The sequence below is a fragment of the Manis javanica genome, chromosome 9, assembly GCF_040802235.1.
Source record: "Manis javanica isolate MJ-LG chromosome 9, MJ_LKY, whole genome shotgun sequence".
NCBI lineage: Eukaryota > Metazoa > Chordata > Mammalia > Pholidota > Manidae > Manis > Manis javanica.
In genome coordinates, this window is record NC_133164.1 from 40,481,273 (window position 1) to 40,504,332 (window position 23,060).

General features: G+C 40.2%; 1 long non-coding RNA gene across 1 annotated transcript in view; it reads right to left on the reverse strand.

The window, feature by feature from the left end:
* Window positions 1-5,776: 5,776 nt before the first annotated feature.
* The window catches only part of LOC140843515 (uncharacterized), a 170,465-nt gene continuing 153,181 nt past the window's right edge, over window positions 5,777-23,060 (reverse strand). Inside the window, exon 4 of the long non-coding RNA XR_012121355.1 lies at window positions 5,777-6,396. This is a non-coding gene — a long non-coding RNA (uncharacterized lncRNA). The remainder of the gene's footprint in view (window positions 6,397-23,060) is intronic.

The following is a 23,060-nucleotide window of genomic DNA, read 5'->3' on the forward strand; positions in this document are numbered from 1 at the left end:
GGAAATAATTTTAATTTACATAACTATTTTGACCTTCACAATTTCTAACATACATTATCATTTTGTCCCACTCCATAACCTCCTTCTATTGTCATTGACTTACTTAAAAATCAAAGTTTATTATTCTAATTTGGTCTTAAGCTATTTTTAATGATACAATCTATTCTCTTGTTTTAGCATGCTCAAATAAAAAGTGACCCACTCAAGCAGAAACAAACTTTGATGAAATTGTTTTAAGTGGCAATCTTTCCTTTCAATATCTAATTTTAACAGTAAATATGTTTCATGATGTCTTTAATAATATGTTTCTACCTGACATATCTGAAACAGTTATGTCGTGGATGACTTCATTGTTCACTATATTGATATTAACAGTAACACAAAAGCAACAGTCACAGTAGTCAGACACCATCATATGAGTAAATGCATGGGTTCCGGTGCCACATTGTGTAGATCTGAATCTTAGACATACTGCTTAATGTTTGTAACTTTGCAGAAATTACTTAATGTCTCTGCAACACACTGTTCCAATCTGTAATATAGCAATGGGCAATAATATTAAAGAAGTTTAATGTAGCCCTAAGTGACATAAAATTGAAACCCTAAGTGACATAAAAAGTTCTATGACCTATTGATTAAAGATAATACCATAACTCAGATGTACTATGATTTGTAACTGAAGAATTCCATAGTATTCTTAATTTTGAGATGAAAAAATTTTAGAAGGAGCATAGGCAGAAAGCAGCATTCTGAATGTGAAAACTATCTTAGGGCTATATACACTCCAAAATAAAAGGAAATGCTGCTGAAAATTCAAACTTTGAGTGCACAGCTTATGAGAAAATAATTATATCCCTGGCATTGAAAGAAGAGTTGAGTTAAGTATTTTGGGGATTAAAGTTATTGCTGACTTTGATTTCCCCACCATGTAGTAATGATGGCTTATCAAATAGAAAACATGGGTTCTTACTCTGAATTCGCTGACTCTATTAAGCTTTAGTGCTTTTTGTGGGTACTTCACTGGCCTGTAAGACTGGAGTCAGACATACAGAAAAGGCTCTGTAGCAGCAGTAGCCAAAACCACTTTATAAAATTGCTCAACAGTTCTCTCATCATAGTCTCAGGGAAACCAAATATGCAGAACAAATAATCCACTCGATTAGAATTCATTATTAAAGAATCTCAAGCAGCACTTCTGCTGAGATGGCACAGAGCCACCTGCCCCAGTGTCTCATCATGGTTTGGAGGGTTTCTTTCTAGCTGTGATGTGGGCCTGTGAAAAGAAGAGGGAATAGTGTACCCTGCAGCGTTATGTCATAAAGAATGCCTACTATAATGCTATAATGAAGTTTGGAGAAAATCATACTCTATTGTTTATTGCACTAACTATACTGTGAAACACTGGAAAATTTCCAGCACTTGGGAATATCTCAAATACTTCTCCCTGAAACTGACTCAGAGTGACCAGGAACAGGATGAGTCCTACTAAAGTTACCTGTCCAACAAACACCTGTGAAATTGCAATGTATACTGACAACAATTGATGTCCAAAATCTATTTCAGCCAACAATTTTCCTTAGAAATACTAATATGTCACTATTGCTTTATTCTCCTAGTCTTAAGGAGTTCACTCTTTTTTTCTAACACACGGTTGTGTGAAGTTCACTCTTCCATGTCACATTTAGGAAAAAAAGTTGTCTTCAAGAGGGTTTATTATTATCAAAACCTTTCAGATTTACTGTTACAAAATCCATGATGATGTATTACCTGACTTTCATTTAGGTCTAAAGTTGGTCAGAATTTTAGGTACTCTTTGTGTTTTTATAGCTGAAAGTATTTAGAATACATTCCCAGATAGATCTTTTACCATCCAAGTGGTATTTTTATATAAAGTAAGTCACTTTTATCTCACTTGCCCACTTACATTCCCCAGTAGGTCTCACATCAAGATATCCTATTCAATCTGTAGGGAAGTTATGTCCATAACGTGCAGTTTCTGTGCTCATAGGTTTTTCTTCACATCATAGTTTGGCAGTAGGATTATGTAGCCCACAGAGGGCATGAGCAATTGCTTTTCTTTGTGGTACTATAAAAGGGGCCATTTCTGCAGCTGCTACAATCTTTCATACACAGTTCTAGGGGAAAAAATAAGCGAAAACAAAACACATATAACTTACTGAAATCAGCAGAGGAAACAAGGATGGATCCTTTCCTTGTTTGGGGATAGACACTGCCAGACACAACTGTGAGACACAGCACACTATGGAAATTAGGGTGAATAACAGTTTTAATATGTGGAATACATTCTTATTCCAACACATTTGTTTTTGATCTGATACTAAAATTATTATGCATCTATTTTTTCTTTTTTTCCTCTACTATTGTGAAATCTGAATATTCTAATTTTAATGATAACCTGCTGTCACAGTGCAACAAATATTCTTAGAAGAAATCACAATTTAGACTGAGGATGTTTACATCATTGTGGATTATGTAAATATTGATTATTATAATGCTTATTATGCAACACTTTGCTTTTCATAGTTAATAATTACTTTTTATTTGCATAGATTCTATATAAGTAAAAGTATTTTATATCCACTTGCTCCAAAAACCTATCTAATACAGTCATTCTCAGTCTGTGGTCCCTGACCACTAGCATCAGCATGACTTTAGGTTATTTAATAGCGTGAAGAAAATGTGATTATAATGTGTATAGGACAAGTTACCATATTATAGAAATTAACAATTTATCACATAGGCATTCATGTGAAATAATGCTTTGGAACAGTCATTTTTAAATGTCTCCTCCAAAACCATGGATTTAACTTATATATGATACAGATGCATATATATGCATCTATATGTGTCAATCATATTTAATTATTTTGTTAATTAACCTAAAGAAGAAAATTTACAAGACAGTAATAAAAGAGAAAAAGGCAACACTTGATGTGTGAAAGTAAAATGTTCCTATTATTACTCAGGTCATGTTCTGCCTGGTAAATTCAATCTTGGACATGTCTTTAAGAATATAAAATAGGAAGGAAAAAAAGTAATAGCAGTTTCTGAATCTGATCATGACCAGAGTAGAAGGAAGTTTAAAGAATAAAAGTAGAGGGTAAAAATCAATAATATGACTCTATTTCTAATGAAATTTTTAATCCCTTAAAGCTTCTCTACTTAATTATGTATTCTTTAACAGTTTTTTTTTGAAATTTTCCTCCTTCCTAACATTGATCTTGAAGTTTTTCCCTATGTGACTTGGTGTTCACTTTATCAGACTACATATACGGATGTGTAGTCTGATAAAGTCTGATAAAGATACACACACACACACACACACACATATATATATATATAGTTATATCTTTCTACATATTTATATGTACTGTATCAGAGACCTGTTACTGTTTTATAAATGACCCCAAAACTAGTGACTTAAAATTATAAATATTAATTATATTTCCCACAATTTTGTGGGTTGGCTGCATGATTCTCTGGTGATCTTGCCTGGACTCATTACTCTGGCTGCCCAGCTTGGCTGGAGCTAGATATCTAAGATGGTTTGATGCATGTGCTCACATGTTTGGAGCCTCAGCTAAGATGGCTGGGTCTCTTTTTCCATGTGTTCCTTCATTCTGGGTTCCATCATAGCATAATAGTGTCAGAGTTCTGAAAGAAAATGCGGGAGTGGTAAAAGTTTCCCTGACCCTGACCCTGAGACTTAGAAATCACCCAATGTCCTTTCATTGCATTTATCAGAGTGACAGCTCAGATCCAAGAGAGGGAAATAGAGTCTAACAATTAATACAAGAACCAGCAAAGAATTTGTGACCATTTTTAATCCACTTCAGTATCTAATTTTTATTATTTATATCTTTTTAAATAAAATTATAATCAAAATGACTGTAATCCAAGTTTATTTTTTGTTTTATATCACATATCCATAGTAGTACTAAAAAATATCAGGAATTGATTTTTGTCATATATGGGCTTTATATAAACTATGTTCCTATAAGATTATCTTGTTCAATATTAGTTTAATTTATTTTGGAAGAGAATCACTGTTTCTATTTAAATCATATGTTGTTTTGATGAAGCTGTGAACATTATATAGGCAGGAATATTGGATTCCCTTTAATCAGGGTTATCTGTATGTCCTAATGAATAAGTATCTTATTTTGAATGTGACTAAAAAAGGTACAGTATATGCACCCTGATAATCTACTTGTAATCAAAGCCAAGAGCCAAGATCCAATATGAAAAAGATAATTAAAATGTAAATCATTGAGAGCTTCTTTTATTTCATTCTCTTTTCTTCTTTCAAATATCATATATGAGGCTTGCCTAGCATAGTGGAAACAAGAAGGACTTATCTTGAGGCTAAGAGTAGAGAGCTGGGGTGTCAGATTCCTACTATAGTCTTTGGTAATCAGCCAATGACTTATCTTAAAGCAGGTTAAGCAGTCTTAACTGATGTGTTCCTAGTACTTGGGAGTAGCCACGATTTTGGAGAGGAACAAAAAGTTTGTTCTACAGAATTACCTAGAGGACTGGCTACAGATAGTGACATATTACCTCTCACTGGAGGCAGACATCATGATACTGCCTTACAAGCCTATGTTCCCCAACCCTTTACCTTCATCCTATTCCTGAAAGCCTTAGAAGACAGAAACTCTGCTTTTGGATGCACCTCCTCCTCTCTGAGGTTGCCCACACTTGCCTTTCTTTGAGTGTGCCACTCTCTGTCCTACTTCAGATAAGTAGGGAGGGGCTGCTGAGAGCTCTGATTTGGGCTTGAAAGTTCCCATTGCCTGGTGATCCAGATGGAACTGCAGCTAAATGGTCATGCTCCTTAGTAGCCTGCCTGAAAATCTCCTTTCTTTGCCTTTAGGAAGTTCTCAGAATATTATTTCACCCCATCCAATGCTCTACAGCTGCCCCAAATTCTGGGGTGGTAAGGACTTAGTTCCAACATCATACAGATTCAAGTGGACCCTGGATGTCAAGTGACACTGGCTTTAGGAGTTGGCAAGGGAATATGCCCTATGCTGAGCAGCAGTTCAATGAGCTTCCCTTGCTTCCCTCTGTTTTTCCTTCCTATCTGCTTTATTCAAGTAAACCTGCCTTTGTCTATCTTGACTCTAGTCCACTCCTCCCTTGGAGTGTATTCAAATAAAAATTTCATTCTGCTTCACTACTGTGTCTCTGCCCTTTAATTCTTTGTTGCAGCAGGAAGAAGAGCCTAGGAGAATAAATTCAATCCCCCAGTATTAGGAGTTGGAGATACAAAGACAACCAATTCAGTTAATAATCTTTAAGATCTAGTAATGTACTGGGGGAGAGATACAGGTACCACACCTACATACTGATTAGCTCAGACTTTAGAATGAGAAACAAGTGGCATCAAATCTTAGGATTGCCTTGTTTGCCTTTTTCTGTAGTCTTTTGCCTGCCCCTTCTGTTACCTGCTTTCAATGAGCCCTTCCCCATACCTCTGTCAGAGTGCTGAGCTTTTCAAATGCAAAAGAGTGGGAGCACAACTCAAGTTCCTGCCCTTTTAAGCGGAATAGTGTTCCTTTCACCTCTTGGCATTAATAACCCTTAAATATCAATCATAAGTAAGCTAAATTATTTCATCAAGAAAGCCAAACATGACATCTCTGACTTAATTGAATACAACTAACCTAGAACATCTTTAACTAGTTAATCAAATACAACTGAAAGGAAAGGAGCAACACATAGCAGCAATTCACCGGAGAGTTTCGCTTTATTAGGGAAAGGTGCTGGTTATATAGGAAGGGGCATGAATTGATTGAGGTGTCACTTCTATGGGGCTGTTGGCTGTTGGCTAGGTGCTGGGATTGGGAGGGGGGCGAGAGGTGATTGGGCTTCAGGTGGCGCCGGCGGGAACTGAGGATCCCAAAGAGAAGCCGGAAGTTTGCCATCTTACTGGTGGGGACCCTTCATTCCCCCCTTTCTCCTCTATGGGGTTGTGGACGTTGCTTTCTCTCTGGCTGCTTCCTGCTGAACAGGGGCAGAGAAGGGAGTGAAGGCTTGAGGATTGGGAGGAAAGGGTTGATAGGACTCCCCACAGTAAGGACGAGTAGATGTGGACTTCTTCACGTTTGGAAATCAATGAAGGTTCCCTGTAACTATAGGTTGAGGACCTGTTGATTCCAATGGTGCCAAGAGGATATGGGTGTCAGGAGCCAGGCGTCTGGGGCCATTGTTTCCAGGAACAGTTTCCAGTGGAGAGAGGGGTCCATCTCAGCATGTGGTGAGGAGGTCACGTGAGGGTGAGGGATCTTCTGTGGCCAGAAGCTGGTAGTTCCTGAGTAAAAGCTGGTTGAAAGCTTGATTAGAGATTTTTCCGACTTGGAATTTGATGAACTTTATTATACAGGGTAAGAAGAGACAGGCAAGAAGAATGATTATTATGGGGCCTGCAATGGGCCAGAGCTAGGTGAGGAGGGGGTTTGTTAGTATTGAAGAGAATGGGTTGGAATTGGAAGCAGAGTGGAGGCTGGAGGCAAGGTCGGTGAGTTTGGTAATGTTAGTTTCTACAATGCCGGAATAGCAGCACTCTTCCCAGAGGAAGACGCAGGTGCCGCCTTTCTCGGCTATAAGCAGATCTAGGGCCCGCTGGTTTTGAAGGGTGACTTTAGCTAGCGAAGTGACCTGTCTTTGGAGAGAGGCTAGAGAATCGGCAGTGGATGTCAGGGCTCCCTCAAGTTTGGTGTTGAGATCTCTAACTGCCTATAGAGAGTGACCCAAGGCTTCTCCCGAAAACCCTGCCCCAATGGCTGAGGTGATCAAAGTGCTACTGACCATGACGGGAAGGAAAGCAGCTCTTTTTGTGTGCGAGGGCAAGGGAGGTTGGAGCTCAAGAAATTCTGCCATGCTGTAAAGTGTACACTGTGGGATTAGGGTGACGAGAATGCAGGGTGTATCGGAGTTGAGAGGCACTGAGTTGAAAAGACTGCCATTACACTAAAAGAGGGGTGTAGATAGAGAGGCAGTGAAGTGCGCTGGAGGGGGGTGGAGTTGGGCCTACACAGTGGTGGATGGTGAGATTATCTGCGTATTCTGGTTCCCATAGGGGTATATCTGCCAGGGGGCAGAGGGGTTGTCCTTTTGCATGGAAGGAGTAGTTGGAAATATTGAGGGGCATGGCGGCCAGTAGTGGGCGCTGTAGTGATGCACAAAAGAAACAATTGGCTGTGTTAAGGGTGTGGTTGAGAAAGATGGTGGTGTCCTGAATGAGCTGTAATGAAGAGTAGGAGAAATGTGAAGAGGGGTGGGGATAAGAAGATGAAGAGGCGCCGTCAAGAGTTTGGATAATGACTTTTTTGGAATGTCTGCTATCTGATGCAACTTGAGAGATCTGAGAATGAGAGGAAACATACTTTTGAGAGATATGAAGGTACCGTGGGGGGTCGAGGACCCCCCGTAGTAAACTGAGGCTGTGACTCTGGCAGCCCATCGAGAGTCCCAGGGATCTGGGATTGATAAGGAGAATGAGCCATTGGGTATTTAATGAAATGGTTGGAGGAGTAATACTGTGGGTACTGGAAGTTACTCATGTAGTGAATTGCACAAGACCAGTAGGGACATCTCTTGTAGGTGTCTGGCTATCGCCTGCAATAGGCTTGTTTTTGGTCATAGAGGAAGCAGAGGTAGGGAGAATAAGGGTAGCTGCTAGTGAACACTTCAGTGGAGGGAGGAAAGTGGAGGTATAAAGGCTCAGAGCAGCTTTTCAGAGGGCAGTCTGGTGTGGCAATGAGGGCAGTAACTTTTGTTTGATGCTGTGTGTAAGTCTGTCTGACTTTGAATTGCCATACAAAGGAGGCTGGGGTGGTGGGAAAGACAATAGGAATGAGGAAAAAAGCAAGAGAGCAGTAAAGAAGGAAAAAGTCATGATTCAGGTATGGATGGCAAAGGGGGTGAATGGGATTTTGGAGGAAAGAGGACAGTAACGTCAGGAGTCTGGAGGGAGGGAGAGTCTGTAAACTTTTGTAGGTTAAGAGATCTTTTAGGTGATGTGGGGACAGAATGGTAAGGGGCACCATGAATGTCAGTTTATGAGCTGTCTTCTGCAAGAGTTGTCTAGCGGCTAATGCTCGTAGGCAGGGGGCTCATCTCTGAACTGTGGGGTCTAATTGCTTGGAGAGATAAGCTACTGGGGCAAAGGATGGGCCATAATATTGGCCTAGACTCCTAGAGCTTGACTGGACCTCTCATGAATGTATAATGAGAAGGGCTTCGACAAATCAGGAAGATGGAGAGCTGGGGCTTCTACAAGGGCTTGACGGAGCTTAATGAAGGAGTGTCGGGGTGAGGAGGATAATGGTTTTTTAGGGGGGGGCTCTTGCTGAGGTCGTATAGAGATCTTGCCAACAGGGAGCAGGGAGAAGTTAGGGATCTACGCTCTAAAATATCTAGCCAGGCCTAAAAAGGAAAGGATTTCTGTCTTGGTTTTGGGAATGGGCAGGTCAGAGAGGAGCCATTTTCTCTCTAAGGTAATGGACTTTCTTTGTTGAGATAGAAGGAATCTGAGGTAAGTGACAGGAGGGGAAGAGATTTGAGCTTTGACGGGGGATACTCGGTAACTTCTGGAAGCTAGAAGGTTAAGTAGGGAGGCAGTGTCAAGTTGAGACTGTTCTCATGAGAGACTGCAGAGTAGAAGATTGTCTATGTATTATAAGGTGGACTTGGAGTGATCATGATGAAACTGTTTGAGGTCTTGAGCTAGGACCTGTCTAAAAATATGGGGACTATCTCGGAAGCTTTGTGGCAAAACTGTCCAAGTGAGTTGTTTAGAATGTCTTGTGTATGAGTCCGTCCAGGTGAAGATGAAAAAATCATGGGAGCAGGGGTCTAGAGGGATAGAAAAATGGGTCTTTGAGATCTAGGACTGAGAAGTGGGATGCTGAGGCAGGGATCTGCGATAAAAGGCTGTATGGATTTGGAACTAAGGGATGGATAGGGACAACGGCCATGTTGATGAGGCGAAGGTCTTGGACAAGGTGGAAAGATCTGTTGGTTTTTTTAACAGCTAATATGGGGGTATTAAATGGGGAGTGAGTGGGTCTGAGGTAATTTTTGTTTAAGAGATCTTGAATGATGGGTTGGAGGCCTATGAGGGCTGAAGTGGTTAGGGGGTATTGGGCCTGACAGATATACTGAGAGGGGTCACATAATTTGATAGAGGCAGGGGGACATAGGGCCATGGAGTGGCTTGTAATGTCCCAAACTTTGGGATTTACAGGGTGTATGAGGGCGGAACCAGAGCTTTCATTGGGCAGAGGGGGGTCGTCGGCTATGAGGGCCATCAGAAAGGGAGTACTGGGGGCTGTGGGAGTGGATATAGTTATGGAAACATAGAGGAGGGAAAGGATGTCTCGTCCTAGTAAAGGGATGGGACACTGGGGCATAACCAGGAAGGAGTGGGAGAAAGGTATGGGACTGTCTAGGATTGTGCATAAAAGGGGGGGGCTTAATGGGAAAATCTGTTTACCTCCTACCCCGACTATAGGAGTAATGGCTGGCGTGGTAGGGCCCCGGTATTCTCACAAGACTGAGAAGGTGGCTCCTGTATCTAGGAGGAAGGAGATGGGGCTACCGTCTACTGTTAAAGTAACCCTGGGCTCCTGTTTGGCGATGGAAATGGTCAGGCGAGAAGCCCCCGGGCCCCGTCAATCTTCTTCTGCCAGCCCCACTACGGCGGGCTTAGGATGGGGGTTGTTCGTCCAGCCTCCCCTTCGGGTGGTTGGGCAATCAGACCCCCAGTGGTCCTTTTTGTGGCATCTGGGGCATGGGGTGGTAGGAGGGGGGAGGGGCACGCCCTTGACCAATGTCCCTCTTTTCCACACTTGAAACAAGCTCCTGGGGGGGGGCTTGTCTGTAGAGGGGCACCCAGGTTGTGGTTTTATCAGCTGGGCCAACACCTGGGAATTGGCCTGATCAGCCTTTTGTTTACCACGTTCTTTCTCCTCTTTCCGGTTATGGAAGACTTTAAAGGCTACTGTTAGGATCTCAGTCTGTGGGGTAGTGGGGCCCTGTTCTAACTTTTTGAGTTTAGCTTTAATGTCGGGGTAGCTTTGAGCTAGGAAGTATGTCATAAGGACATGTCTTCTTTCAGGTGTTTCTGGGTCCAGGCTGGTATAGTGTAATAGGGCTTGAGTGAGTCTGTCTAAGTACTCGGAGGGGGTTTCATCTCTCTTTTGAATTATGTCTTGGAGCTTTTGAAAATTGACTACTTTACGAGCTGCCTTTTTCAGACCTGCTATTAAGCAGGACGCAAAAATATCTCAAGAGCAGAGACCCATGGCGGTGTTATAATCTCAGTGTGGGTCTTGTTCCGGGACAGCAGTGGGGCCAGGAGAATAGGTGGGTCAGTCCTGTGGGTTTCGGTAGCGTGCGTTTGGGCGAAGTCTCAAACTCGTCTACACTCTTCAGGGAGGAGAGTATTGGCCAGGAGCATGAAAATGTCATGATGTGTGAGGCTGTAAGACTGGAGGGTCTATTGAAACTCTCTGATGTATGTCGTGGGATCAGTGGAAAAGGAACTTAGGCGTTTCTCTAGTTGGGCTAAATTTCCTAGGGAGAAAGGGATGTGAACGCACACGCTGCCTTCGGATCTTGCTACTTCCCGGAGGGGGGTGATAATTTTGGGAGGCTCTCGGGACTGAGTTTGAGGGGGACTGAAGGGTTCTGGCTCAGTCTGTGGGGGAGTGACGCGGTCTAGCCGTGCCTAGTTGAGCAGGTCCTGAAGTGCAGAAGGGGGGCAAAGAAAATAAAGAAAGATAGAATCAGACCCATGTGTTGCCAGCCTGCAGCCCAGCTGCTTGCCTCTGCTGCTTTAGTTAGGCTTGAACTCATGACTGAGGTTAAGACTCCCATGCTCTACTAACTGAGCTACAGCAGGGCTCCAGTTAATTGCTTATGAAATGCATAAACAGAATGTTCTTTGTTCTCCATTCCTGCCACATCTGCAAGTGGGGGAAGGGCATATTTAGAAGCAGGGGTGGTGTTTCTACACATCTTCAAGGTCTCCCTATTTTCAGAGTGAGGAGTCTTGGCAAGATATGTTTTTGTGGACAGATAACTTCTAAGGACTGCACTGGTTTTTGTTTAGCTTGTGCTTTCCCATGCTGCGTTCAGACATGGGGGAAGGTGCTTTCCCATTCTCTCTACAAACATGTGAGAAGACAAAGGCGGTCCTTAACAGGGGAGAAACAGGTGATGAGGGCAAAGACAGAGGAGGCCCCCGGGACCTAGTTAAAGGGGGGCTGAAAGGCTCAGGCTTAATCTGCAGGGAATGAAGGTGGAGGAGGTGAGATGGGGGAGGAGATGGTGGGGAAGGAAGGGAGAAGGGCTGTTGTAGGAGAAGAAGGGGAAGGGAGTGAACGGGAGGCTTCTGCGGGGGCGGCAGCTTGCAGGCTAGGAGAACTTGGGAGGGGGCGGGGAGAGGAGGAGGCAGAAAGCTTCGATATAGGGAATCTCCTTCCATTTTTTCAGGCGCTGGCAGTAGTTAAAAAGATCGCGAGTGATGTTAGGATCAAGAGTTCCCCCTGCGGGCCATTTGTTGTTATTGTCTAGGGGGTATGTCGGCCAGTCTTGGGAGCAATATTTATGGAGAAGTTTTGGTTTTATGTCAGGCGTCAGGGAGAGGGTAGCCAGATGCTTAAGCAGGCATTCAAGTGGTGAACCTTCAGGGAGGGATGAGGAGGCTCCCATGGCTAAAGGACAGAGAAGGAGACAAACAGGGGAAGATGAACGGAGATCCTCGGACTGGAAGCAGACCACAAGGAGACAAAGGGCATCCCCGATGATCCTTGGTGGTCTGCGGAAACTCGTATACGAGTCGGAATTTCTTAGGAAGTGTGGGTCATCACCCAGACTTCCCTAAGAAGGCAGAGTGCCGGAGTCACGAGGTACCTAGCGCTAGGTGTTTTCGGCAGACGGAGCAGAAGGAGGAGGGGGGGAAAAGGGAGTGTTCTCATCTACAAAGGAGTCACCTCGTTTATGGGTGTTGGAGGGGCTGCTTGAGAGTCGGCCGCAGCCATGAAGGCCTGAGGCGGGGATTTATGGCTGTTGGAGGAGGGGCCTGAGAGTCTGCCGCAGCCATGAAGGCCTGAGGCGGGGATTTATGGCTTTTGGAGGAGGGGCCTGAGAGTCTGCCGCAGCCGTGAAGGCCTGAGGCGGGGAGAGTTTCCTCCTCATCCCTGAGCGTCAGGGCCTTTCCGGACGATCACGGTCAATGGCACTGCGATAGCTTGGGGAAGAGTGGCCCACCCGGGGAAATTTTGCTTAAAAACTTTCAGCACTGATGGAAGGGACGGTGAATGCGTTTATGACTGTTGAATGAGAGGCCTGAGCGTCCGCCGCAGCCGTAAAGGCTTGAGGTGGGGATTTATGGCTGTTGGAGGAGGGGCCTGAGGGTCCGCTGCAGCTGTGAAGGCCTGAGGCGGGGAGCGTTCCCTCCTCATCTCCGAGCATCAGGGCCTTGCCGGACGATCACGGTCAATGGCACTGCGATAGCTCGGAGAAGAGTGGCCCACTCCGGGGGGAAAACTTACCTAAAGGCCAGAGAGGAGTGGTGAGTGTGATGAGCCAGCGCTGGAAAAAGAGGACGAGGGCAAGCTGCTGCTGGTGTCGGGGGGAAGACGGGGCCCAGTTGGGGTGTCCCGTCTCCCGGGTTTCGGCACCAATGAAAGGAAAGGAGCGACACAAAGCAGCAATTCACCGGAGAGTTTCGCTTTATTAGGGAAAAGTGCTGGGTTATATAGGAAGGGGCATGAATTGATTGAGGTGTCACTTCTATGGGGCTGGTGGCTGTTGGCTAGGTGCTGGGATTGGGAGGGTGGTGAGAGGTGATTGGGCTTCAGGTGGCGCTGGCGGGAACTGAAGACCCCGAAGAGAAGCCAGAAGTTTGCCATCTTACTGGTGGGGGCCCTTCAACAACTAACCTAGAACATCTTGAACATGGTAATGATTGCATGTTGTGATTATTAATATCTTTCTTCTGTATAAGGCTGACTATTGAAGGGCAAGAGCTTGAACACAGTACTTTAAACAGACACTAGTGAAATACTTCTGAATTAAGACTCTTCCTATCACTGCTTATTAGTCTTCTCTCACATTAACTGTTCATTCCACACAAAAATAATTAAAGGGACATAAAGAAACTGAGAAGTTTTGGAATTATCTTTCATCTTGATTGTGGTAAAAGTATCAGGCGTGTTTTCATGTTTCCAAACTCATCAAATTGTACATACTAAATATGTGCAGTTCTTTGTATATTAACTTTACCTCAATAAAGCTGTAAAAATGGGCATATGCATACTATACCTTAAATAAATGAGTACTACATTTATTTACTCACTCAAAAATATATATTGTCTCCTATATGTCCAGTGTTCTTATTTTGTTTTGGGCCGGTGGGCTAGAGAGTTAATGAAATAGACAAAGAACTTGCCCTCACAGAGTACACAACTTGGTGAAGAAGACACACATTAAATAAGCCATCAATGTGAAGTGGTTATAAATGTTTTGAATTCAAATAGTGAAGGACCACAAGCTAGTTATGGGAACCTGATTTAAAAATCCTGCGTGATTGTAACTCTAATGACAGAAATATAATGAATGCATATTTTAGTCTGAATAACATAAATAAGTAAATGAAAGTCAGAATCCCCTTGATTTCTTTTGAGAGCTCAATCCTAGAAAATTTGTTTGTATGCTTTTCACTTTTCCAGACACAAATTCTCTCTGGGTTTTCTTGCCTTGGGAAAGAATGAATCTAACTGGAAATATGATGAGCCACAAAAAAATCCATGTCAGATTACCATATGCAATCATGACTCATTTCCAGAAAATAGCAAATGCATAGAAACATTCCACATTACAGTCTATAGAATTTTCTCAACAAAATTGGTTTGATTCAATTGTTTTTCCTTTTAATTTAAATTCGTGATGTTACAAACAACATAGACTGAAAAAGACAGTATCCCTTTCGCATTACATGTCAATGTGACAAATCTACATATTATGGGCCAAGAAATAGTAGAAAATTGAGAGGGCATGCCAGGAGATGATTTGGATGAGATACATTATTTACACTCCACTTCCTACACAATCCCTGTTGTTTACTCTCCACTTCCAGAATTAACAATGGAGAGCAGTCTTTCTATGGATGATGGTGGATCTTTAATTAGGGCAAGGCTAAGGTTAAAAGCTCTAAGAAACATTCTAAGTCTGGTTTAATCTTCCTTCCATCCAGGTATACAAATTTCATGAAAATCCATTTATCATGGAAAAGAGTAAGAATACACCCAAATGTATTTTTTTAAAAAAATCACTAGTCTCCCTTGAAAAAAAAAAATTTTATAAGGCAATTCTACTGTCAACTATTTTTAACAGAGTTAAAAAGAGAAAGGCATTTTAGAAATTTGCAATGAATCATCCCTAGTAAAAGAACAACTAATTTCATTTCATTTTTCATAGTTCTTTCTAGCTGTGCAACTAAAACTGCCTCGTGTAAATTAGTATGAGATTTTTGTTGGGAGAAGCACAGCTTGAGGTTGTAGAAAACCTCTAAAACTTATGTCTTATCAGCAATATGCTTTTCTGTTTTGTGATCACAAGTTTTCTCTCTGTCTCCTTTTTACTGAAAAGTCCTGCTGTTTCTTCCCCACACATAGCAAGTGTTATGTCCCCCTGGGCTATAATACTGAGCATACTGACATACTTTTTTCTGTTCCCTTGATGGTGATTTAGACTGAAGGGAGTTTATTGTGTTTTTTTTCCCCCAAGCTTTCCCAGCATAATGTGTTAAGCTTTTTAACATAACAGTATAATTAACATCTATTAAAAAAATACTGAATAATGTGAGAAACAAAATGTTTTTTAACTTTTATTCATACAATTTGTTTAAATTAAATGAGAATTCAGCATCACTTTAACTGCTATTTTGTGATCATAGTTAAAGGATAATATTGTTCTTAGGATATATACTCAAATATCATAACTTTATAGAACTTTCCAATTAAATGTAATATCAATGTTATTTAAATTAAAATATATTTACATAGTCTCCTTAAGATGTAACTTAAAAGCTTGGATATGACTTACTAAAAATTTTACATAAAAGGAATTTTTCTTATTTCTAGCAAAGGAAACATTTCAATATATGCCAATATATAGCTATAATATTAAGAAGCATCTAAATTTAGTGACTTTAAATATCTATTTTCACATAAAATATTTTCTTAACACTAATATTTTGCTACCATCCTTAATAATAATACTCATGTGCCTTTATCTTTTTAAATGTAAATTGGTACTAATCAACCTTCACTTAAAGATGGAAAAATTATATGCAAAAACCTAAACATCCAAAACTTACAGGATTGTACTCAATAATTTAAAGATAAAAATGTAAGGTCTATGAATCTTTTGCACATTGATAATGTTTATAAATGACAATTAAGACTTTTTTTTGACCAGAAATCTAAAATATAATTTCAGATAAAATGATCAGTATTGAGTAATATGAGTTTTATTGACTAAATGGTGATCATTCCACCTGAAAAGCAACATTTCCATAGTAATTTTTTTAACTAAAATGAAGCAATACCATGAGAAGACTGAGTTGGTCAACATCAACAATGTCTGTGGTGTTGGAATTAAAGTTTAACCAGCTTTATCTGTAGCAGTAAAGGGTCAATAGATCTTGTAAAGAAATAGAGTATAATGGTTAAGATCACAGAGCAAAGTGACAGATTGACTAGGTTCAGTTGTCAGCTTCCTTGCTGATTATATGTGTATCCTTGGCAGTTTTGCTTAACTTTTTACCTATAAAATGTACTTGCTTCAGAAAGATATTATGAGATTTACATGAGTCCTTAAGACAAAAATAATGTGCTATGCAAATGTTAGCTATTATTAGTATTTTTATTTAAGAAATATTCCTTTTAGACCAAGAGAACATTTTTTGTTTGCTGTTTTCTTTAATATATATTACCTTTTTAACAGATATGAAATTTGAGATATTAACCCAGGCCAGCCAACTACACCATGGGCCAAATCAGGCTCGCAATCTGTGAAATAAAGTTTTATTGGAACATCCATGCTCACTGACTTATGCATTATCTATGACTGCTCTTGCACTGTAACAGAACTGAGAAGTTATAAAAGAGACTATGTAGCCTACAAAGCATAAAATATTTACTCTCTGGCCCTTTACAGAAAAAGTTTGCCAACTGCTATGTGGATCACACAGCTGCAACATCAACAACTAGTATTTATCATTTCCTAGGAAATTTTAGTTTCATTTTTCCTTTATCTTCATAAAACATCATGCTTATATTTCATGTTATATAATACCTTGTATTATTTCATTGGGTGTCAGGTACCCAGGTGGAAATGGCTTGGACTTTAGAATCTATGTCCCTTAGTAGATATATGACTTGGATAATCATTGGTCCTCTAAATTTCACTTCTTAATCTGTAAAAGAACCTAATAAGGTGTCTGCAATACACTGGGCTTATTATTGGTTTTTTTGCCTCACATTTATTCTCATAACATATTTATTTGTTAGGCAAGGAAGGAAAGGGTTATGTGTTTGTTTTACAGGTAAAGAACAAAAGATTGCATATCATATTAAATTACTTGTTAATTTAGGAAAAAAGAAAAAGAGATGAATAGAGAGATCAGATAGATGGATAGATAGATAAAGGACCTATCATGCAAGTCATTTAAGTAATTTGCTCAAGTTCCCACAGCAAAATTGGCAGATCTGGAATTCACATCAAGGTCTGTCTGCTCCACAATGAAAATCCAGTCTCTCCAATATTTGGTATTCCTATTCCAGTATTCAGAGCCAAGATTCTTTCAATCATACCAGTGTCTATTTGTCTCTGAAGGGTGCACTATCACTGTCATGTTCCTACTTCTCTTAGTGTAGCTGTATTTAGACAAGTCAGTGGATAAGAGGAAAGTATATTTAAGCATGAAATACATGTTATATGTCTTTTGTTGTTGAGCTTTATAACATGTCTTTGAAGTAGGTAATTACAGAGAGTTAAAAGTTTTGCCAAAGTCACACACTAAGTGTGTGGTTTCCAGGCTTTTAAATCCAAGTTGCATGCTTTTTCCAAAAATGTCCTTATATCCTTAAAGCTTACTCTCTGTCTTTGAAAAAGAGTCATTTCCCCACACAAATACATGTACATTACATTTTGTATTATATCATATATTTGCACACATAATATATGTAACATATACTATTAAGGTCTGAAATGCAATGCTTATATACAAGACATGTATTTATATATCATATATGCTGATATACACGTGTGTGTATGTGTGTGTGTGTATATATATATATATATATATATACTTATGTATTATCAGACTATGATAGGCAAAATTATAGCACATCAAAGATGTCCATGTTCTACTCACCAAAACTTGTAATATGTAACCTTGCATGACAAAACCAACTTTGCAGATGTGATAATCAAACATCAATTATCCTGGATTATCCAAATGGGCCTAATATAATCACAAGGGTCCTCACAAAAGGAAGTAAGAATCAGATAGAGAAAGTTGAAGATGCTACCCTTTTTTGTCTTTGAAGGTGGAGGAAGTGGATAAGAGCCAAGGAATATAGGCAACATCTAGAAGCTGGAATAACAGCAGATTCTCCCCTACAGCCTTCAGAAGGAACAGAACAGACCCTCTGGATCCATTTTGGAATTCTGGTTTCAGGAATATGTGTTGCTTAAATACAACTAAGTGTTGCTTAAACCCACAAGGTTTGAGGTAACTTGTTAAAACAGCAAAAGGGATCTCAAACAGTTACAGATAAAAAACATACAGTTGCTGTTTAGGAAATTTCAGTTTACAAACTAAACAGATAGTTGAACAAAAAATTTAATGTAATGGGGCAAGTGCTGTGATCATTGTATTATCCTATTTCTTTCTTACCTACTTAATCACCACCTGATACAGTCTGTATTTATATGTTTTTCACCAACAAGAATGGATACTCCATGGAGGTGATACGTATTTCTCTTTCTTAAGTGTTACATCCCCAACCCAATGTCTAGAACAGTGTGTGACACACAGTAATTTTTCAAAGATTATTTCTTAAATGAATATTTTTGTTTGTTTAGATTTATTTAATTTTAAATTCATTAAATGTTTAATTATTTGTTAAATGAACCTAATTTATGTGATTATAGCTAAAAGGCACTAAGTGTAGAGAAACCATGAAGAATAGGATCAGGTAATTTCTTATTTGCTAATAAGTTTTTTATCTTCCTGCATCTGCGCTCATGTGGCATTTTGAACGAAATACTAAAAAGGGCTGGACTAAGCAGTGATGACTCCATTTTCATTATGGAAGTGACACTAGTGCTAAACCTTTAGTAGTTAGTTCATTAGTCCATTTGGGCTGCTCTAACAAAATACAATAGACTGGTGAGGACCCAAGATGGTGGCGTGAGTAGAGCAGTGGAAATGTCCCAAAAACATACATACTTTTGAAAATACAACAAATACAACTATCCCTAAAAGAGAGACCAGAAGACACAGGACAACAGCCAGGCTACATCTACACCTGTGAGAACCCAGCACCTCGCAAAGGGGGTAAGATACAAGCCAAGGCCAGGTGGGACCCGAGTGCACCTCACCCCAGCTCCCGGTGGGAGGAGAGGAGTCAGAGCAGGAGGGAGAGGGAGCCAAGGACTGCTAAACACCCAGCCCCAGCCATCCACACCAGGAGCGCAGATACACACTGCATGGTGTGCTGAATACAAGGTAAACGGGACAGTAAAACCTGCGAGCAGGTCACCACAGCTAGTGCCCCTGGGACAAAGAAAAGCGAGTGCTTTTTGAAAGTCTTAATGTGACAGGGACCCCATAGCTGGACGGAGGTGTCGCGGGATACCCAGCCCAGCAGCTGGGAATCCCGGGGAACTCTGGGTGCCCAATCCCCTGGGTGGCAGTGCAGCTCTGAGACACCTCACGGCAATCAACATCTTCCTGCCTGTTCCCCCTCCAATGCGGCTCAGCCATAGTGGAGTAGCAGCCTGAGAGCGGCCATGCCCACAGCAACCGAAGAGCTTCCACAGAGGCTGGCAAGAATTAGAGACCCCATCTGTGCATAGCTGCCCAGCACAACCTGCTAGGGGTCGCTATTCTCCCAGGAGAGGAAGGCCACAAACTAGCAAGAAGGGACATTCTCCCAGATGACACACTCACCAGCTCCCCACAACTACATCTATCACCATGAAAAGGCAGAAGAATTTGATCCAGACCAAAATCACAGAGACAATTCCTAGAAGGAGCTTGGAGAGATAGACCTAACCAATCTCCCTGAAAAACAATTTAAAATATAGGTCATTACCATGCTGATGGAGCTGCAGAATTAACGGACATAGTAGGGAGGGAGACTTTAGAAATAAAATTATCTCTGGAAGGATTTAAAAGCAGAATGGATGAGATGCAAGAGGCCATTGATGGAATAGAAACGAGAGAACAGGAACACATAGAAGCTGATGCAGAGAGAGATAAAAGGATCTCCAGGAATGAAACAATATTAAGAGAACTGTGTGACCAATCCAAAAGGAACAATATCTGCATTATAGGGGTACTAGAAGAAGAAGAGAGAGAAAAAGAGATATAAAGCATATTTGAAGAAATAATTGCTGAAAACTTCCCTTAACTGGGGGAGGAAATGGTCGCTCAGAACACAGAAGTACACAGAACTCCCAACAGAAGGGACCCAAGGAGGGCAACACCAAGAAACATGAGAATTAAAATGGCAAAGATCAAGGACAAGGACACAGTTTTAAAGGCAGCTAGAGAGAGGAAAAAGGTCACCTAAAAAGGAAAACCATTCAGGCTATCATCAGACTTTTCAACAGAAACCTTACAAGCCAGAAGAGAATGGCATGATATATTCAATGCAATGAAACAGAAGGGCCTTGAACCAAGAATACTGTATCCAGCACGATTATCATTTAAATATGAAAGAGGGATTAAACAACTCCAAGACAAGCAAAAGTTGAGGGAATATGCCTCCCACAAACCAACTGTACAGTGTATTTTAGAGGGACTGCTCTAGATGGGGACACTCCTAAGGGTAAATAGATGTCACCAGAGGAAAAAAATCACAACAATGAAAGCGGACCAACCAAATACTAAATAAAGGCAAAAAAAAAATTAAATACCCACATAAACAGTGAAAGGAAACAAAAAGAGCACAGAATAAAACACTCAACATAAAAAGAATGGAGGAGGAGGAATAATAAGGGAAAGAAATAAAGAATCATCAGACAGTATTTATAATAGCTCAGTAAGTGAGTTAAGTTAGACAGTAAGATAGTAAAGAAGGTAACCTTTAATCTTTGGTAACCATGAATTTAAAGTCTGCAATGGCAATTAAGTACTTATCTTTCAATTATCACCCTAAATGTAAATGGACTGAATGCACCAATGAAAAGACACAGAGTAATAGAATGGATAAAAAATCAAGACCCATCTATATGCTGCTTACAAGAGACACAACTCAAACCCAAAGACATGAACAGACTAAAAATCAAGGGATGGAAAAGATATTTCATGCAAACAACAAGGAGAAAAAAGCAGGTGTTCCGGTACTAGTATCAGACAAAATAGACTTCAAAACAAAGAAAGTAACAAGAGATAAAGAAGGACATTACATAATGATAAAGGGCTCAGTCCAACAAGAGGATATAACCATTTTAAATATATATGCACCCAACACACACCAACATACGTGAAACAAATACTAAAAGAACTAAAGGAGGAAATAGAATGCAATGCATTCATTTTAGGCGACTTCAACACACCATTCACTCTAAAGGATAGATGCACCAGACAGAAAATAAGTAAGGACACAGACACTGAACAACACACTAGAACAGATGGATCTAACAGACATCTATAGAACTCTACATCCAAAAGCAACAGGATACACATTCTTCTCAAGTGCACATGGAACGTTCTCCAGAACAGAGCACATACTAGGACACAAAAAGAGTCTCAGTAAATTCAAAAGCATTGAAATTCTACCAACAAACTTTTCAGACCACAAAGGTATAAAACTAGAAATAAATTGTACAAAGAAAGCAAAAAGGCTCACAAACACATGGAGGCTTAACAACATGCTCCTAAATAATCAATGGATCAATGACCAAGTTAAAATAGAGATCAAGCGATATATGGAAACAAATGACAACAACAACACAAAGCCCCAAGTTCTGTGGGACGCAGTGAAAGCAGTCTTAAAAGGAAAGTATATAGCAATCCAGGCATACTTAAAGAAAGAAGAACACTCCTGAATGAATAGTCTAACGTCTCAATTATAAAAGTTGGAAAAAGAAGAACAAATGAGGACTAAAGTCAGCAGACAGAGGGACATAATAAATATCAGAGAAGAAATAAATAAAATTGAGAAGAATAAAACAATAGAAAAAAATCAGTGAAGCCAAGAGCTGGTTCTTTGAGAAAATAAACAAAATAGATAAGCCTCTAGCCAGATATATTAAGAGAAAAAGAGAATGAACACACATCAACAGAACCAGAAACGAGAAAGGAAAAATCACGACAGACCCCACAGAAATACAAAGAATTATTAGAGAATACTATGCAAACCTATATGCTAATAAGCTGGAAAACCTAGAAGAAATAGACAACTTAGAAAAATACAACCTTCCAAGACTGACCAAGGAAGAAACAGAAAAGCTAAACAATCCAATTTCCAGCAAAGAAACTGAATTGGTAATCAAAACTTACCCAAGAACAAAACCCATGGGCCAGTTGGATTTACCTCGGAATTTTATCAGACATACAGAGAAGATATAATACCCATTCTCTTTAAATTTCTCCAAAAAATAGAAGAGGGGGAAATACTCCCAAACTCATTCTCTGAAGCCAACTTCACCCTAATACCAAAACCAGGCAAAGACCCGACCAAAAAAGAAAACTACAGACCAATATCCCTGATGAATGTAGATGGAAAAATACTCAACAAAATATTAGCAAACCAAATTCAAAAATACATCAAAAGGATCATACACCATGACCAAGTGGGATTCATCCCAGGGATGCAAGGATGGTACATTCAAAAATCCATCAACATCATTCACATAAATAAAAAGAACGACAATAATCACATAATCATCTCCATAGATGCTGAAAAAGCATTTGACAAAATTCAACATCGATACATGATAAAAACTCTCAACAAATTGGGCATAGAGGGCAAGTAACTCAACATAATAAAGGCTATATATGATAAACCTACAGCCAACATCATACTGAATAGCAAGAAGCTGAAAGCTTTTCCTCTGAGTTTGGGTACAAGACAGGAATGCCCACTCTCCCCACTATTGTTCAACATAGTACTGCAGGTCCTAGCCACAACAATTAGACAAAACAAACAAATACAAGGAATGCAGATTGGTAAAGAAGTTAAACTGTCACTATTTGCAGATGACATGATATTGTACATAAAAAATCCTAAAGGCTCCACTCCAAAATTACTAGAACTAGTATCAGAATTCAGCAAAGTTGCAGGATACAAAATTAACACACAGAAGTCTGTGGCTTTCCTATACGCTAACAAAGAACTAATAGAAAGAGAAATCAGGAAAATAATTCCTTTCACCATTGCGTCAAGAAAAATCAAATACCTAGGAATAAACCTAACCAAGGAAGTGAAAGACTTATACCGTGAAAACTATAAGACACTCTTAAGAGAAATTAAAGAGGACACTAACAAATGGAAACTCATCCCATGCTCTTGGCTAGGAAGACTTAATATAGTCAAAATGACCATCCTGCCCAAAGCAACATACAGATTTGATGCAATCCCTACCAAATTACCAGCAGCATTCTTCAACGAACTGGAACAAATAGTTCAAAACTTTATATGGAAACACCAAAGACCCCAAATAGTCAAAGCAGTCCTGAGAAAGAAGAATAAAGTGGGGGGGGATTTTGCTCCCCACTTCAA